Source organism: Oryctolagus cuniculus, chromosome 6, assembly GCF_051225735.1.
Source record: "Oryctolagus cuniculus isolate XC-2025 breed Fujian yellow rabbit chromosome 6, ASM5122573v1, whole genome shotgun sequence".
Classification (NCBI taxonomy): Eukaryota; Metazoa; Chordata; class Mammalia; order Lagomorpha; family Leporidae; genus Oryctolagus; species Oryctolagus cuniculus.
The window spans coordinates 53906177-53926498 of NC_142872.1; the positions used below are offsets into that span (position 1 = coordinate 53906177).

At 38.2% G+C, this 20322-nt stretch overlaps 1 long non-coding RNA gene across 13 annotated transcripts in view; it reads left to right on the plus strand.

The window, feature by feature from the left end:
* The window catches only part of LOC138850057 (uncharacterized), a 1261171-nt gene that overhangs the window by 84841 nt on the left and 1156008 nt on the right, over positions 1-20322 (plus strand). The window contains exon 4 of one of the 13 annotated variants that reach the window (XR_016235509.1): positions 9888-11683. The exons of the other annotated variants lie outside the window; for them this stretch is intronic. This is a non-coding gene — a long non-coding RNA (uncharacterized LOC138850057). Of the gene's footprint in view, positions 1-9887; positions 11684-20322 lie in introns of those variants that run through there. 13 annotated transcript variants of the gene reach the window in all.

Genomic DNA, 20322 nt, shown 5'->3' on the forward strand with positions numbered 1-20322 from the left:
GGTGTTGGCAAAGATGTAAAAAAAAAAAAAAAAGTGGTGGCTTCTATCTTGAACGAAGTGGTTGAGAGAGAATTCCTAAGGCTTAGTATGTGCATGGCCTTGTTTGGTCTTTGCCAAACAAGTTTGCAGCTGCAGGCTGTACAGTGCAGGCATGGAACTTCAGGAGCATTTAAAAGGAAGTGTCAGATAATTAATGCCAAGTCCAGGATATTAACTAGCTGGATCTGAAGAGCAGGGACCTTTACTTCTCATAATAGTCATCAAATACAATAGGTGGCATTTTAAATATTTCATAAAATATGAATAATAAATAAAACTGTAAATAAAAGGTCAGAAGCTGGCCTAACACTAGGGAACTCTCACATGTGAGGGGACAAGCAGCAGTAGATTTATTCTAGGCACCTGCCCTGTGTGGTCTTCAGGGGTTGGTCTGACCTGAAAGGTCTTGCCCTTCTTTGGTTAATTTGGTTTCAGAAAAAATAGGCTTCTTAGATGTTTGTACACAGGAGGCTCCAGGTCTTCAAACAATCTAATATTTTTCTTACTTAGTCATCTCCAGGGTCATATTTATGTTTACAAGTGAAACTAAAATGCTCAGTTCTTAAATCCCTGCTGAATTCAGGCCTTTGACTATGGGTCTGTTGATTGGGTGAAATATTGTATCATTTACATCTTTATGCTAGGGTAGACAGTCTTACCCAGTCCTCTAGTATTTATTCTTCTACTAACCAACTGAAAATAAAAATATATGAACTTGGGAAAACAGTGGTTAGAATTTATGTAGTGCAGTGGCCAAGAAAGCTCATGGAAAAGAAATGGAAATGGCTTTAATTTTGAAGCTGAAAAAATACATATATACATTACTAGCTGATGACTAGCAGAAAATCCAAATTTTCAAGTTGATTTTTGCCATCCTGTTTTACCACAATCGTCTAGTTTAGACAAAATTAGATAAATGAAGAAAAAATTATGCTTAGCACTTTGTTCTCTTTATGTTGAAACTTCTTACTGTGGGCTCACGTCACCCTCAGGGTACTCTGGATTATTATGACTATTAAAATGTCCAAAGGTTTCCTTAACAATTGACCCATTTCTTCAATGATGAGCTATGGCATGAAGTTACATTTAAGTTTGAAAACAAAAGCAGAATTGCTACTGCATTGTACAGATGATGTAAAATAGTTCGTCTAAATTGCCTTGGTGATGAAACTTCTGACAAGTTTTAATATTTCCCTCTTTTTTTTTTTTTTTTAAGGGGTCAGTGTGGTGGCATAGCAGGTAAATTCTTTGCCGGCAACACTGGCAACCCATGCAGGTGCCAATTTGTGTGCCTGCTGCTCTATTTCTGATCCCGCTCACTGCTAACACAACTGGGAAAAAACTTGGAAATGGCCCAAGTATTTGGGTTACTGACACCCATGTGGGATGTGGGGAGCAACTCGGACTAGACTAAGTTACTGGAATTAAGACTATTCTATGCATCTGCTCTCCCACAATATGGCGCTGAGAGGGGAGTAAACAACTTCTACGCAGCTGCCTCTCGCCAACTTGAGTGACGACCTGCAGGAGCTGATCCTGCTCCTGATTGGAGGAGAGCAGCGTGCTCGGCGTGTGGGTAGCAGAGTTGGGATTGGTGGAAGAGGACTATAAAGGAGGAGAGAGACACCATGCACCAGGAACATCTAAAGGGAACATCTATCTGAAGGAACACCTGAGCAGCCCCCGAGAGAGCCGGCCGGCGGTGTGCCGCTCCCCCGCGGAAGTGGGGAAAGTGGCAGGGGGGCCCACCCCTCCACAGAGGTGGAGGGACGGCAGCCAACCCAGGGAGGGCCGAGCAGACAAAAGAACAGTGCAGGGTCCTGTGTCGTTCCTCTGTGAAGAGGGGGAGCGACAGTGGGAGACATAGATGAAGCTCCTGGCTTCAGCCTGGCTCATCCCTGGCCTTCATGGCCATTTGGGGAGTGAAGCAGCAGATGGAAGATTCTTTCTCTCTCACCCACCCTCCCTCTCCCTCCCTTTCCCTCTCCCTCCCTTTCCCTCTCTCTCTCCCTCCCACCCCCTCTCTCCCTCTGTGTGTGTGTGTGTGTGTGTGTGTAACTCTGCCTTTCAAACAAATAAATCTTTCTAAAAATATTTTAAAAGTGAGGGTCCCTCTGCTTCACTCCTCAAATGACCTTAAGGGCCAGGGCTCAGCTGGGCCGAAGCCAGAAGCTTCATTCAGGTCTCTTTTGGGTGGCAGGGGCCTAAAAATATAGACTATCTCCTGCTGCTTTTTCAGGGTCATTAGCAGAGATCTGGATCAGAAGTGGAGCAGCTGGGACTTGAACCAGTGCCCATATGGGATGCCAACCTTGCAAGTTGCGGCTTAACCCACTACACCACAGTGACAGCCCCTTTTCTATCCCATCTTAAATTAAGCTTAATTTCATACCAAATCTATCTCTAAAATGAGTATATTTTGCCAACTTTATATATTAAACAGTTTATGTGAAGATAGGTAGGAATAATAAGAGTTGAATAGTATAGTTTACACAAATAAAATATAAAACAGTATAAAAATCCAAGTATTATACTTTTCTTTCACCTTAATCTATTATTCATTCTGAATTGTATTTTATAGCACAATATTTGAGACATCTGAAGCACAAACAACATATGGAGGACTAAATATTTTGTAGGCTTAATGATGTATTAGTATTTTGCTTTGTATGAAATTCTAATCACCAGATATGTTTATCACTGCAGATGGGATACGCAGGCCCCTGATACCTTGGGGGATTAGAGAATCCAAACATCTGTAACAGAGGGTGAAAAAAAAAATCCCATTGCAAAACATAAAATTTAAAAGAATGAATTAATGAGAGAAATGAATGGAAATAGAAGTTTATTATTAATACCATCTTGTATTTATAATTACCAAAGAGCTCTGTGTGGCTTAGAGATCTTGAATCCATCCTTTAAAAATATAATGAGATATTAAAACACAATCTAGATGTAAGTTGGGGAGATCTGCCATACTGTTGGTTCCATTTGTAGTTGAATGGTTTGGAGCTTGCCATAATTAATGCAGTCCACATTTAAGGCTATTTATACAATTGAAACACCTGGTTTATAATTGGCTGTTTGACTAAATTCAACCAGATATTTTCTAAACACATTAAAAACCTAGTAATTGGAAAACATTGAAAGGAGGGTTGTTTTGCTTATGCACATTTACTGGTTTAACTGAAATGGATCTGAATGTATATTGACTTTAGAATGTTTATCTCCACTTGTTTGAAAATACGTTAATCTTGTGAAGGTTTGTCCCTTCTTGGTAGAGTAAAGTGTAAAGGAATATATATCATTATTTGGTCCTGATGATAAATGGGCTGATTTTGATTTTTAAAAGTGTTTTTTGATGACCTCTGTTAGGATATTAAAAGGAATCTTACATTCTTGATACAGGCCAGTAGAAAATAGACCCTTCTCTAAACACCGTTTGCTTTGTCATAATTTCTAATATGTGGAGGGTACGTCCAAAAGTTTGTGGAAAAACAATTAAAAGGTAGGTTTATCATGGTGAAAAAATTTCAAGAATCCGTGTGTAGCTTTTCATAAAAGTTTTTATGAATATTTTGATGATCCTTCACATGCATGAATTTCAAGATCTTTTTACCTATATAAACACCTTTTATTTCCATTTTCTATATATTTTTTAAAGATTTTATTTATTTATTTGAAAGGTAGAGTTACAGAGAGGCAGGTACAGAAAGAGATTCTTCTATCTGCTGGTTCACTCCCCAAGTGGCCAAACAGCTGGACCTAGGCTGATCTGAAGCCAGGATCCAGGAGCTTCTCCTGGGTCTCCCACACAGCTGCAGGGGCCCAAGCACTTGTGCCATATTGCACTGCTTTCCCAGGTCATATCAGGGCAGAAAGCTGGATCAGATGTAGAGCAGCCGGAACTCGAACTGACGCCCATATGGGATGCCAGCACTACAGGGGGCCCAATTTTCTACACATTTTTAAAGTCCCCTTGCATGTAGATGAAAGAAATTTCAAAAACTTTTAAGAATTGTACTCTAAGATCTGACAGATTTCAACTATTGCCTTTGTAAATAGAATTAGAATATGGGTTAATACCCTTGTGAACAGGAGTAGTCATAGCCTGGATTCTCATTCTGGACTTCTGGACTTCTCCTCTGGGATCTGCCACATCACTGTTTTGTGACTTGGGAAATGTCAAGTACTCATGAACTAGCTTTCCATGTTTGTAGAATGTATATAATACAAAGCTATAGTGAGGATTAAAATAGTTTGTGTAAGCAAAGTATATGTATTTGCGTGAATGTATTTATTTGCAAACATAGTTGTAACTATCAGGATTTTCACAGTTATTCCTAGATTTCTCTCTGTCCTGTTTTTTTTTTTTTTTTAATTTACTTGCTAATTTGAAATGAAGATTGACTGCTGGGGGCCGGGTAAGAGGAGAAGGAGAATCTTCCATCCACTGACATGTTCCTACAAATGGTTACCATGGCCACAGCCAAGTCTGGCCAACTCTGGGACCCTGGAACTCCAGCTGGGTCTCCCACATGGGAGACAGGGGTTCAAACTCTCGAACCATCCTTTGATGCCCTCTCAGGTATATTAGCAGGCAGTTGGTTCAGAAGTAGAGCAGCTGGAACTCAAACCAACACTTTGATGCAGACTGCTGCCTCTAGCAGCAGTTCAACCCACTGTACCTCAACTCCAGCCCCTCATCTGCCTCTCTGTTAAAGCACACCCTGGAACATTACACTTTGTATATCCAAATTACCTGTTCTTACCAATAATTTTATTGGAATAAACTCATGTGTTTGGATAGCACTTGATGGTAATTTCTATTTGAATTGTACATTATAATTTTTGGTTAGGTAAGTTAGAGGTTTCAGGAAAACATAAGTTTTTGAGTGTGAAGTCTCTAAATTGGCAGGGCAACATGTTCTAACTATGCTTAAACACCAGCTAATGTCTGGGAAATATATACAGTTTCATATTTTAAAGGAAATTGTTCTGTACTTTCAAAGTAATGTAATAGTGGAAAAAAAGAAGTAAATACTTTCTAATGACCTTTAAATAAACTGCTTTAGTAAATACATAAAAACCATACTTACTTTCAAAAACATGTAGAATTTGGGAAATATGTCCATGAAGCCTTTTTCTCCATTTTCTGGGAGAAACATTTTCTTTTGGGGGAATCTTCATTATCTGAGTGTTGATTAAATAGTGGATGGGATCAGAAAACAGTATCATTGATTGCCTGAAGGCATATAGATCTCTTTTGATTTCTAATTGTGAATTTTGATATTACAAAAATATGAGTAGAGGAATATGGTTGCAAAGAATTGTTCAAATCAGAAAAAGAAATTTTGTGAAGTTGTTCAGCACTTAAGAGGTGTTCTATTAACTTGCAAAGCCATCTTTTATCATGGGATTATATGGTAGCTAGGGCACTTATCGAACTAACAAGCTATCTTCCCAAAGAAAAATTGAAAAGATGAGATACCATACTCCTCAGTGGCATGATTTAAATATCAGAAGCAAGAGATGGCCTTGGGAAAACTTAGAAAGCAATGAAATATTTTTATGTGAAGATCTCTTTCACATGATACAAGAATTAGCTATAAAGTGACCAAGATTTCATGGTCTCAGTTTTTTTTTTTTTTTTTTTTTTTTTTTTTTTTTTTGACAGGTAGAGTTAGAGAGAGAGAGAGATGGAGAGAAAGGTCTTCATTCCGTTGGTTCACTCCCCAAATGGCTGCTAAGGCTGGCACTCAGCCATTCCGAAGCCAGTAGCCAGGTGCTTCCTCCTGGTCTCCCATGAGGGTACAGGGGCCCAAGCACTTGGGCCATCCTCCACTGCCTTCCCGGGCCATAGCAGAGAGCTGGACTGGAAGAGGAGCAACCAGGACTAGAACCCGGCGCCCATATGGGATGCTGGCGCTGCAGGCAGAGGATTAACAAAGTGAGCCATGACGCCGGCCCTCATGATCTGAAATTTTTTTAAAAATTAGTTTTGAATTGAAGGGAGAGGGAGAGAGAGAGAGAAAGAACCTAAATCTGTTGGTTCATTCTTCAACTATCTAGAATAGTTGTGTCTGGGCCAGATCAAAGCCAGGAGCTGGGATCTCATGGATCTTCCACATGGGTAGCAGGGACCCAAGTACCTGAGTCATCACCCACTACCTTCCAGCGTGTGCATCACTGGGAAGCCAGATTCAAGCTACAGAGAGTACTTGATACAGGTACTCCAATATGGGATGGTGACTTAGGCAGTGAGCCAAATGCCTTCCATGTTATCACATATCCTCAGCAGAAAAAATATGCAGTAGAAAAAATGGTCTGTGTATAGTAAATTCCTAGATTGTGAGCATGGTTAAAATTATGTTGCTAAATAAAAACTATATTTTTGAAGTAAAATTCCTGTTCAATACATATTGCTAGAAGTAGACCTATCACAAAGTATTCATTACTCTATTAATTTAAAATGATAAAGAATCTGTGTGGAAGTTCAGATAACAACTGCTGTCTGGTAATTAGGGAAAATACATATTTATCCATATTTTTCTTTAAAGTTTTATTTACTCAACTTAGAGGAAGAGTAAGTGAGAGGTAACTTCTATGCAGTGGTTTACTCCCCAAATGGACTCAGCAGCTGAAGCTGTGCCAGGCTGATACCAGGAGCCAGGAACATCAGTTGCTGTTTCCTCCCTGCGTTAGCAAAGAACTGAATCAGAAGCAAAGTGGTGAGGCCTGGAATCAGCACTCTGATAAGGGGTATAGACATTCCAAGTGACAGCTTAACCAACTGCACCAAAATGCCCACCCTGACCTATGTAATTTCTTATCTATGTTCAAAACTTCAGAAAGTTATCCTATTGTCACGTAATGTTTCCAGTAAAATTTTACAAGAAGTCTGGAATATCCCATATCCTCTGTTTCTCTAAGCATATATTAACTTAATTGAAAATGGCTTGTGTATCTGAATCATAGCCCTTAATATGTCATCTTAGAAATAGAATCCAAGCACAGAGAACACAAATTCATATGAAAGTGAATTTTGGTATTTAGTATTATCTTTCTAGAAGACAATTTCCACAAGACATTTTATTGCTGAACTTCTAATATGTCATTTTTGATAGTTAAATTTGAATCAGAATTTTGTTTTTATTTTCTGTGTGGTGTGTACCAGTGATACTGGGACATGACAATAAGCAGTAATTTTTCTTAATTATTTTTTTCTATGTAGCCTCATTTATTATTTTTGCTCTTTTGCTGTCTTTGAACTTTGGAAAGACCATTCTTAATGTGCTGATTATCAAGGAAATCTATCAGCTGATGGTGGGGACCAAGATAGTTTGACCAAGGTGAACTGAGGGGGGACAAGAGGTTCATATGATGAACAAGGTCCCAGCAGGCATTTGTAACCATCCAGAAAATACTTGAGGGAACTAGAATTCTGAGGCTCTCTTGGGTCTAAGTTTTATATGTGGGCTGAGAAGTTTAAGTTGATATATGTGTCAATTAATATTTAAACATCTCAATCCAGGACTTAGTTAAAAAACATCATTGTAAAGAAAACATACCTGACAGATTTTTTTCTGCTTAATGACAGATAATGTCATAGATGTTTTCTTGTATCAAAGCTAACACATCATTTACTCTGCCTTCTAGTGTTATGAGTGACATTTAGTTTAAAGTTTTCAGTCTTTACTAGCATTCCCAAGTGATTTAATTTTCTCATTTTGCAATGAAAGTTGCAATCATGACAGAAAAGGTTATGTCCTTCAGAGACAAATTTCTGTCGAAAGTAAGGTCTTGCCAGGATTTTTATCTGCATTGACTAAAAAATGCAGTTCCATGTCAGAAAAATGTACCATAATCCCCAAGTTAAGCTAAAAATATAAATTGAAAGGAGAGTTCATTTACAGTGTGTATTGGAGCCAATTGTTGTTGATGAGCTGTTGCATTAAAAGCAGTTAACAAGAAAAGATTCATCCTTGAATACAGGTGCACTCTTATATCAACATTCTGTTCATTTTAACTTTTACACAAAACACAAAAACAGTAAGATATATGCAGGCAGATCTCTTATTTAGCTTTGTTGTTGTTGTTTAAATCTCATTCATGAATTATATTGCGTACTAAAATTTTAACTATCTCAGGTACCCAAAGCTTGATGCTGAATCAAATAGCACGTATATGTCAAGTACTGTTATTTAGCTGGGTTGAGAGAGCATCTTTGCAATGAACCATGAAATGTATTACAGCAAGTGCTATACTAAGAACTGATCACAGGAAATTTGTGTGGTAATAAAACTGAACAATTTGGTTCCTTAAGACAGTGCTATTTTTCTAAGCAAGCTAATGTTTCATATGTCTTCAAGAAAGAAATCAGAAGTCCTTGCTTTTCCAGTTTTAGCAGGATTGAAAACATAAGATTTTGACAAATAATAATTGATCATCATTTTTCATGTAAAGGTGAGCTCATTCTGGTAAATGTATCTAAAAATTTGTATCATAAAACTATATCATCTGAATACTCTTAAATGACAAGGCAATTGTAAAGAGATTGAAAAAATTTCCAAGTGTGTATCTGATTATACTCAGCAGAACTGGAGTCAGTGACATAAATTCCCACTTTTCATTATTGTACAAGGGCTGAATACAATGTGTCTTTGTTCCCCAGGACACTGTGGGCAGTAATATTTACTCCTATGCAGAGTTTGAGATCCTAAATGCTTGCCCAGCCAGTTAGCATATAAGGGTTTGGCCACAGGGGGATTTCCAAAGCCCCTTGATACCTGAATTGCAAGATTGTACTGCAAGAGTCCTTTAAGAGAGGCATTCCCACATAACGGTTAAGAGTGTGAACTTAAAATCTTGCTCTGTCACATACACGCCGTTAAAAAGACTTAATTCTGTGCAATAGTGTTCTGTTGTGTTAAGGTTAAAGGTTGTTTCTATATCCTAGTGCTGAACAATTTAAATGTGAATCTGGGATTTAGTTAGATCAGCTACTAAATTGAGCCATTCACTAAATAATTTTAGTCTCTTTTCTAAATTTTCATTTTTCAACTTTTGACTCTGTACTTACTCTTAAACTTATACAAAAAGGTCTGCAATATGATCAACACTAATTGTTGTGTTCTTGTAAGTTAAATTTAACCTCTCAGATTCCATCCTTTTCTCCTGAATTCTGTCTTAGGTTTGCTTTTGTTTTCTAACCTTGTTAAACTGGTTTTATTAGATAATCTTAGAATAAAGAAAGACATGTAGAAAAACTTGAATCCTCATTCCTTCTACACCATGAGTCTTAGACTTGACATCCCTTGTGCTGGATATCCAGGGTCAGTCTTGGCAGAGTGCTCCTTCACATTGGCAGTTCTAGGCCGGCGCCGTGGCTCACTAGGCTAATCTCCGCCTGCGGCGCCGGCACACCAGGTTCTAGTCCCGGTCGGGGCTCCGGATTCTGTCCTGGTTGCCCCTCTTCCAGTCCAGCTCTCTGCTGTGGCCTGGGAGTGCAGTGGAGGATGGCCCAAGTCCTTGGGCTCTGCTCCCGCATGGGAGACCAGGAGGAAGCACCTGGCTCCTGGCTTCGGATCAGTGTGATGCGCTGGCCGCAGCGGCCATTGGAGGGTGAACCAGTGGCAAAGGAAGACCTTTCTCTCTGTCTCTCTCACTGTCCACTCTGCCTGTCAAAAAACAAACAACAACAACGAAAAACACATTGGCAGTTCTTGCAACAAAAAATCCAGTTCTGTGTATTTTAACTCTAAAAAAAATTAGTTAACTACTTCTTCGTCTCTTCTACCCATGTCATCAAACTTCGGATTTTCATTTGATGTCTGCTGTGTTTTCAGATCGTGTTCAGTACCATATTCAGTCCACGGTTGAGTCAAGAGGCCATCACCTCACCTCCGAGCATGTCTTTCCCTATGAGATCTTCACTTAGAAGATCTCAGTCATACTGATTGTCCTTCAGCCTCTGGAATGGGTGGACTACCTTCCGCTTAGATGGACCTTGAATTCCTTCTCCTATCTGCCTGAGCTCAGTTGTCAGATACCATTCTACTCTTGTGTTTCTGCAACAAACTTGTCCTGAACCCTAAAGCCACATTATCTGCTCCTATTTTTCATCTTCTCAGGACATTGTCATTTTATTATTTGGTAGAACTTAGCATGTTTATAGTAATAGAAATGGTGATTTCATTTTTAATTGAATATATACCCTGAAAACTAAACCAGAAGCCCCTTGAAGGTTGTGATGTATCTTTACTTTCCTATACTGTGGTATAAGCGTTAACATTAGCATAGCAAGTAAGTAAGCATATACTTGACTTAATGAAAACTTTGCTTTCTACCAAAAGTTTCCAAATTATCAGTGATTGACATTTTGCAAATCATTGTCTCAATACTTTAGTGCCTTTGGTGTGGAGTTAGTTGATGATTCAGGAGGAAGAAAAGGGGGATTTAATTTTTTCTTTATAAAGATGTATTTGAAAGTCAGAGTTAAAGAAAGGGAGGGAGAGCGAGAGCTCTGCCATCCACTGGTTTCACTCCCCGGGTGGTCACAACAGCCAGGGCTGGGCCAGGCTGAAGCTAAGAGCTTCATCCGGGTCTCTTACATGGGTAGCAGGGGTCTAAACACTCGAGCCATCCTCTGCTGCTTTCCCAGGCCATTAGCAGGGAACTGGATCTGAAATGGAGCAGTCAGGACTCATATGGGATGCTGGCATTGCAGGTGGTGGTTCCCACTATGGTGCAACACCAACCACAGGATTTAGTTTATAACCTTAATTTGTGTTGTCATACAAACAAATTTAGTTGTATCAGTGGCACAGTTTGTGGCATGTACTAAGTGATTGTTTTCTTTTAGCACTAAATTTTCATTTTAAGAGTTTTAACTATGTAATCCTCCAAATTCTGACTTACACCAATGATTCTCATTTACTATCCTTTTAAAAAAGAGAACATGTCAACATTAAGAATAAATATGTTGTTTAAGTTTTGTTTGAGAAAATGTACCATGACAAAACGTATGATGGAGTCAGTGACATGTTGAAAGGAAGATGTGATTTAATTAACTCAAAAGGTCTTCATTTGAAAAATGATAACATAAATGCATGAAACAGGTTGCGCTTAGAGCCAAGGTTTACTTTGGTTAAAAAAAAATTCTGTTGCCTTAAGACCATGTTCCTCTTAAGACCCTGCTGGTGCTGCTTGCTAATCTTTGTTTATCAAATTCCTTTGTCAGACCTTCATACCCTCATCATTCTTCATTCCCTTTTCAGCCTCTGAATCCTTCATCTTCCTGGATGGATTATGTATTTCACTTCTCACAAAATATGATGGAATAGATACCATTACTATTCTCCAGTTTTATTATACAGGCAGGGCCATCTTGTCTATCAGGCAGAGAGGACACAGTGCTTCAAACCTACAGAATTGAAAATATCTTAAATTTTGTTAATACATCTGTTTATACCAACATGGCAACAAATAACTTGCACAATTAAGTATACTTTTATGTAGGTTTCATGGAAAATGTTTCATACATAGACAATCATAAGGTTGTGTGTGATCGCTGTTTTTTAGCCTCAGAAACAAATTGTTCAGTGTCCCAACCTGGTGAGCTTCACAGTAATTCACATGAGTTCTATGTATTAAGAAAACAGCTGAGAATAAAATAATTATTAATCATTTGTGCTCATTTATTTGTCTTACAATCCATGTCCCTACATATTGATAAAGATTTCCATATACTTGCTACCATCTTCCATGGTTTCTACCCTTGAAGAGTTGTTTTCTTCCTGTGGGACACTCTTAATTCCTTACTACCTCCTGATATTCTATTAAATTTTCTTGACTAATCACTAGTATAAATTGATGAAGTAGATGATTTTATACTCCAGTTTAGTACTTGAAAACACCTTTCAAATTATACCAAGAAATCATTAGTATTTAACAAGTTTTATGTAGGTGTCTTTCATAATATATTGAATGTTGTGCTTTTGTTCCCAAATAAATCAACTGACATTCAGATTAGTAGAGGGAAATGAGAAATCTCTGTTCCCAAGCAACACGCACCTGTTGGTATTCACCTTTATGCGATCTGTTTCTGAGAGACCATCACTACTGAGATTGTTAACAAGTTCTTGAATGACATTGTTTCCTGAAATATGATCATAATACACTGGATGGTGGGTTGATGCAATATGGAATTTAATTAATATGAAACGTTTTTTTTAAAATCTCCTTTTCTCTTAGGAACTTAGAAAAAATGATGTATTGAAAGGCAGAGCTGCCATGTATAACAATGACTTAATTCCACCTTCTGTTATCACTACTTGCGATGAATTTCCTTCTTTTCCCTTGTCTGTTTCTTATCTGCCCACTAGTATTCTTTGTAGTGGCAGTCATTATAGAACCAGAGATTATATGAGGTAAAAGGGACCAGGAGAGGTCAGAAAGTGCAAGTACTTGGCGCAGGCTCTCTCTAAAAAATAACTGTATCTTTACATTTTTCAAAAGTGAAACGCCTGTTTTTCCTTTTCTTCATTCATGATTCATAAACTAAATTTTCTTTTTTGACCTATTTGGCTAGCTCCTCCCTGATTTGTTCTTTTTAAGATTTATTTTTTTGAATGGCAAAGTTACAGAGAGTCAGAGAGAGACAGAGAGAGAGGGAGGGAGAAATAGAACTTCATCTGCTGGTCCTTTCTCCAGATGGCTGCAACGGCTATAGCTGCACTGATCCAAAGCCAGGAGCTGCTTCTGGGTCTCCCACGTGGGTGCAGGGGCCCAAGGACTTGGGCCATCTTGTACTGCTTTCCCAGGCCATAGCAGAGATCTGGATCAGAAGTGGAGCAGCTGAGACTCGAACTGGCACCCATGTGGGATGCCGGCACTGCAGGTGGTGGCCTTACCCCCTATGCAACAGCACCAGCCCCCTGTTTGTTCTTATTGAAACAAATGTCAAGTATTGTCCTCTCTATTACATTCAATCATGTTTTAAGGCTTCGCTTCAATTTCTACAATCCAAAATTATGTGGATAGACAATACCCATGTGGCTATGTTTAGATGGATGTTAAACAACTTTCTGGTTGTGAGAACTTGGGTAAGATTTGTCAAGAATTTCTTCCTCTTTTTTTTCTTAAATCAAGGTTTGTAGTGGTTGGTTGGTTGAACTGATAAAGTCTTATAATTTATATAAATGAAAATAAGCAATAGATCATAAAAGTGCTATTTACCCCCTGGGATTATTCTGGGTGGTAATAATGACCATGGTGTAAAGACAAACAAATATTTTTATCATAGCTATTTATCACTGGAAAACTATTAACTTAGTTTATGAACCAGAAAATTTAATGAATTGTGAGTAGGAGAAAGACTATGTTCTTAACTATGTATCCTATCAACTGGAGATAAATTGGATATATATATATATATACACACACACACACACACACACACACACAATACTGAACTTCTTGGGTTGATTTGGCAATTATCTGCCTTTAGTAGTATCTACATTAAAGATGTTGGTTCTAAATTTATTTTATTCTTCAGATCATTATGTTAGATTTTGGTTACAATCTGTATTTTTTAGAAACACAGCCCAGTTCTTTGAGTGTATCCAATGGATGACAGTTTAAAGAATTAATTTAGTAATACCAGTGAGGTATGTTTGGGCAAACTACATTAGCTTCTATTTGTATTAATGGTAAGCCCAGTTGTGAAAGAAAAAAAATGCTAATAATATGTTGCAGTAATTGATTAAAACAACATATAAATCAGACATTTCTTTCCTGTGAAATTAAGTCCTCACTTGCTTCACTCTCCTATGGGAGTGCAGAGGGTCAGGCCCTGGTGTTGCTCACATTCCTAGTTTCATGCTCATGGCAATCCTAGGAAACAGTGGTGATGAGTCATGTACTTGCTTCCCTGCCTCTCATGCAGTCAGATTGTGTTCTGGGTTTTTGAGCTCTTGACTTTGATCTGGAAGAGTCCTAGCAATTGTGGGCATTTGGAGGATGAAGAGGCAGATGGGGGAATTTCTCTTCTCTCTCATCCTCTTTCTTTCTCTCGCTCTCACCCATGGTTTCCAAAAAAAAAAAAAAAAGAATTAGTATAAATGTAAAGAAAATTAAAACAATCCAATTTGTAGGAGTATCAAAGATAATACAAGTAAATGTAATGCAAGAAGTCAAGGATCTGTACAATAGATGGTGAAAAATGTAAAACATAAGTGAAAGGAATTAATGACAGAAATCAATGAAAGGACACCCTGTGCATATGGATTCACAGAAGTAATACTGTGAAAATGTTAATAAACTGAAAGTGATTTGTAGGTTCAGTGCAATCTTTGTGTTGGAAAGAGAACTTAAATGCTAAGAAAAGGCACTTATACAAAGTGAGAGACTTCAAAGTTAGTGACTGGTGATAGCTAAACAGGTCATTTGGAAAATTATTCACAAGAGAAGTTAGAAAGATTCAAATGTTTCTGCTAATAAATGGTTTGTTTACTAAGAAATGTGTAAACTTAAAGCCATAGAAATCTGACTTCGTGATTTTTCTTTGTCAAGTGAAGGGTCATTTTAAAGACATTAATAATTAAAGCAAACTGAAAAGTTACCATAGAAATTATTTTAAAATTTAAAAAGTATTTTCCATGTTAAATAACTGAGTAATAATAACCTTTAGTATGTTGTCTAGTATGTTACTAAATACTTATTTATAAATACTTGAGTGCTCGTTATCCTATTTACTTGTAGCAGCACATTTGTGTTTGTAGAGGTCAGCATTTGTTAGTTTGAAAGTAATAATGATAAAGATATTTTATGTGTTAACTCCAATTTTTTTCAAGGCCTACAATTTGTATAATGTGGCAAAAAGTAAATTTTTTGTATAGGTAAACATAGGTAACAAGTAAATATTTTTATTTCTGGTAGGAATATTAGTACAGCTGGGAGATTCTCTTTTTATTCCCAGAATTTTTTTTTTTAATTTATTTATTTGAAAGAATTAGAGAGAGGAGAGGCAGAGAGAGAGAGAGAGAGAGATCTTCCATCTGATGGTTCACTCCCCAATTAGCTGCAACAGTCGGAGCTGCACCGATCAGAAGCCAGGAGTCAGGAGCTCCTTCCTGGTCTCCCATGGTGGGTGCAGGGGCCGAAAGGCTTGGGTCATCTTCCACTGCTTTCCCAGGTCATAGCACAGAGCTGGATCAGAAGTGCAGCAGCCAGGTCTTGAACCTGCACCAATATGGGATGCTGGCGCTTCAGGCCAGGGTGTTAACATGCTGCGCCACAGCACAGACCCCCAAGAAAACTTTGATTTAAAATATGCAAACTTCATGCACTTCACAAATACAAATTTAGGAAAATAGGCATTCTTCCTACCCTACCTGCCCTCCCACTTGAACAACCACCTTTTATCCTTCTCTCTCTACTATTCACATTTTTATTTTTTATGAAGATTTTTCAGTTAAATTTCCATGCACTAAGTACAGAGTTCAGCAAATAGTATGAAAAAACAAAAAACAAAAACCAAAACTTCCCTCAACAGTTGAGACAGGGCTGTTCAAAGTCATCACACCTCAGTGTCAGAGTACCTGAAAGGCCATCTATAGAAGTGAAACTATCAGTTACTGTAGATTAGGGAGAACACATGGAATTTGTCTTTGTAGGATTGGCTTATTTCTCTAAGTATAATGGTTTCCAGTTGCATCCATTTTATTACAAAAGATAGGATTTCATTTTTTCTTTACCTCTGTGTAGTATTCTATCATGTACATATCCTATACTTTCCTTATCTGATCTTCAGTTGATGGGCATCTGGGTTGACTGTATATCTTAGCTATTATGAATTGGGCTGCAGTAAACACGGGGGTATAGATGACTCTTTCACATGCGATTTCATTCCCTTTGGGTTTATTCCCAAGAGTGGGATGGCTGGGCCATATGACAAATCTATTTTCAGATTTCTGAGGTATTCCCGTACTATCTTCCACTATGGCTGGACCAGTGTACATTCCTACCAACAGTGGAATAGGGTATCTTTTTCCCTACACCTTCACCGTTTGTGGATTGCTGCATGAAAACCATTCTTACTGGGGTGAGGTTAAACAACACTGTGGTTTTGATTTGCATTTCCCTGATGGCTAGTGATCCTGAGCATTTGTTCATGCATCTATTGTCCATTTTAATTTCCTCTTTTGAAAAATACTTGTTTAAGTGTGTTGCCCATTTCTTAACAGGACTTTTTGTTTTGTCGTTGTTGAGTTTCTTAAGGGATTGATATCCAGAACTACAAAGAGCTTATCAGTTACATAGTTTGCAAATATTTTTGTAGAATCTGTGGTTTGTCTCTTCATTTTGCTGAGTGGAAGTCTTTGCCTCTGCCAATGCCTTGCAGGGTTTTCCCACTGTTCTTCTATAATTTGTTGGTATCTGGTTGTAGGCTTAGGTCTTTGATCCATTTTGAATAGATTTTTGTGTGAGATAGGGGTCTTGCTTTGTACTTCTGTATACTGAGAAACTGTATACAGTTTACCCAGCTCCACTGCTTGAAAAGACTGTCCTTGCCCCAAGGATTGATCTTAGCTCCTTGTTAAAGATAGGTTGGTTGCAGATGCTTGGATTGGTTTCTGGAGTTTGTTTCCTGTTCTGTTAGTGTACATGTCTGATTTTTGTGCCAGTATCAGGCTGTGTTGATGATAAATGCCATGTAGTATATCTTGAAATCTGGTATTGTGATGTCTCTGGCTTTGTTTTTGTTGCATAAGATTGCTTTGGCTATTCAGGGTCTCCTGCATTTCCAAATGAATTTCAAAATCAGTTTTTCTAGATCTGAGAACAATGTTGTTGGCATTTTGTTTGGTATTTGTGAATCTGTAAATTGCTTTTTATAGCATGGTCAATTTGATAATATTGATTCTTCTAATCTATAAACCTAGAAGATTTTTCCATTTTTGTGTCTTCTATTTCTTTCTTTAATGTTTTGTAATTTTCATTGTATAGATCTTTGATGTCCTTGGTTCAATTTATTCCAAGGTATTTAATTTTTTTGTAGCTATTGTGAATGGGGTTGATCTTAGAAGTTCTTTCTCAGCTGCGGCATTGTCTGTGTATACAAAGGCTATTGATTTTTGTGTGTTAATTTTATATCCTGCCACTTTACCAAACTCTTTGAGTCCCAATAGTCTCTTAGTGGAGTGTTTTGCATCCCCTATATATAGCATCATGTCATCCACAAATAGGGATATTTTGACATCATCCTTCTCATTTTATATCCCTTTGATTTCTTTTTCTTGCCTAATGGCTCTTGCTAAAACTTCAAGAACTATGTTGATGACAATTGTGAGGGTGGACATCTTTGGTTCCTTGAAGTGGCAAATATAAAAAATACTCTGATGGGGTTTATATCATTTCTTATTTTCACAAGTCCATTTTTTAATAGTCTTTACCATGAGGCTGTTCTAAATATGAGTTAAATTTGTTTATTAGTTTCCAAGTCACTGCATGTTGCTTGAGATTTTTTTTCCTATTTCTGCCATATCATTTTATTGTTTTTAAAGATTTATTTATTTATTTGAAAGTCAGAGTTAGAGAGAGGAGAGGCAGAGAGAGAGAGAGAGAGAGAGAGAGAGAGAGGTCTTCCATCCGATGGTTCACTCCCCAATTGTCTGCAACAGCCGAAGCTGTGCCAATCCATAGGCAGGAGCCAGGAACTTCTTCCAGGTCTCCCGCGTGCATGCAGGGGCCCGAGGACTTGAGCCATCTTCTACTTCTTTTCCAGGCCATAGCAGAGAGCTGGATTGGAAGTGGAGCAGCCAGGTCTCGAACTAATGCCCATATGGGATGCTGGCACTTCAGGCCAGGGCATTTACCCGCTGAGCCACAGCACCAGCCCCAACCATATCATTTTAGATTAGATCTTACTTCAGTTTCTTAGGACTGCTATAATATGTACCATAAGTGGGTTGCCTTAAAATGTAGAAATTGACAGACTTACAGTTGCAGGAGCTCAGTGTCTGATGTCAAGGTACCAGCAGGGTTATTCTCTCTCTGAAGGTGCTAGAGCAGAACCTTTCATTGACACTCTGGGGTTTGCTCACAGACCTTGACATTCCTTGTCTTGTTGAGATATCTAGTTACATGGCTGCTTTCCTACTGGGTCTTCATACTGACCTCATTCTGCAATTTTCTGTTTCAAATTTTCCTTTGTGTGAGGATACTAGTTACACCTTAGTGTCCTCGTTCTGACTTGATTGTCTGCTTAAAAGTAAGCTTATTTGAGGAGACAGTGGGGGTTAGGACTTGAACATACTTGTTTGGTAGACATCACTTAGTCCGTAACAAGACTGAATCATTTTGAAATAGAAGGGACTACCATAACACTAGTGTGTCAACCCTTTATGCCTTGAGAAGTTAATTTCTTTTTTCCATGAACCACAAGTTATTTTTCTTCTGTAATTGTTTTTATTAATTTTTTCTTTACTTATTTGAAAGCTCTTCCACTAGATGTGATGCTCATTCAACAAAGTAATTATTACTGATTCAGCCTTGTATCTCTTCCAACCACAACTTCTGAGTCTTCAAATTAGCAGGAATGGAATGAGCATTGAGATTCTATTGAACGTATAAATAAAGAACCCCTTTACTCGAGGAGTTCATTTCTAGTACATAAGCAAGAAGGATAGTTCCACAAGATTAAGAAGAAAGAGGAGAGGTGTGTTCTTTCCCCAAATGATTTGCTTAAAAAAGGAATAATGGCTACAATTCAGTAGTGATGGTAACCACATGAATACTACTACTAAAGAAAATAGCTGAGAGTTGTGTATATTTATCAAGCCTTGAGTTATATGGCTTAAATGTTCTGGCATGTCATTGAGTTCTTAAGACAATGTTGTGTGGTTAGCTTGTTGAACAGTAAAGAAATGGATATGTGGAGATTCTAAGTGAAATTCCTCATCTCATAGTTACTAAATGGCAAAGATAAAAGTTATGCCCATGCCTTTAACACACATAGGTGTGTTAGTGGATGTTTTATTATAAAATGTCAAAAGAATTTATGAGTAATTTTGCTTGCTCTCTTTTTTTAAAAGATTTATTTACTTGAAAGTCAGAGTTAGAGAGAGAGAGAGAGAGAGCTCTTCCATGTGCTGGTTCACTCCCCAAATGGCTGCAACAGCTGGGTCTAGGCTAGGAAAGAGCCAGGAGCTTCTTCCAGGTCTCACATGTGGGTAGCAGGGGCTCAAAGACTTGTACCATCTTCTACTGTTTTCCCAGGCCATTATCAGGGAGCTGGATTAGAAGTGTAACAGCTGAGACACAATATGGTGCCCATATGGGATGCTGATACTGCAGGTGGCTGCTTTACCTGCTATGCCACAACTCGGGCCCCTAGAAAATTCTCTTTTTGAAACACTATTAAATGGTCCATATTAGTTACAGATGAAAGGAAACGTGGCTAAAAATATCTTTTGCATCTTTCCAAAGCAACCAATCTAAGTATTTAATTTGAAAATATTTTTAGCAGTGAAAGAAAACTATAACAAAAGCGACATTAATTTGCTTACATGTACAAATTGGTGTCCAAACCTAGTTTAAATTATTAACCAGGCCACAGACCTCAATTTATAATAAAAATGCCAGTATACCCTTAATAAGGTCAATAATAAAAGCAGTGGAATAACTTAAAGAATCATTTATGGGATATATAATCAAAATGCTATCCAAATCATAAAATTTGGTAGCTTAAGTAGTGTCATTGAAATTAGTGTAAACTGGCCGGTGCCGTGGCTCAATAGGCTAATCCTCCACCTTGCGGCGCCGGCACACCGGGTTCTAGTCCCGGTCGGGGCGCCGGATTCTGTCCCAGTTGCCCCTCTTCCAGGCCAGCTCTCTGCTGTGGCCAGGGAGTGCAGTGGAGGCTGGCCCAAGTGCTTGGGCCCTGCACCCCATGGGAGACCAGGAGAAGCACCTGGCTCCTGCCATCAGAACAGCGCAGTGTGCCGGCTGCGGCGGCCATTGGAGGGTGAACCAATGGCAAAGGAAGACCTTTCTCTCTGTCTCTCTCTCTCCCTGTCCACTCTGCCTGTAAAAAAAAAAAAAATAGTGTAAACTATAAGGAGATGTCTATACAAGTTGCAGTGGGTAGTACCCTAAGGTTATAACGGAGGTTCTATAGCTCCATATGTGAGTGTTGTATGATTGAATAGTATTTAAGAAGTAATGGAAGTATAATATATTCAACCATTAATTTTGATAGCTGTATTTAAGTGTACATTT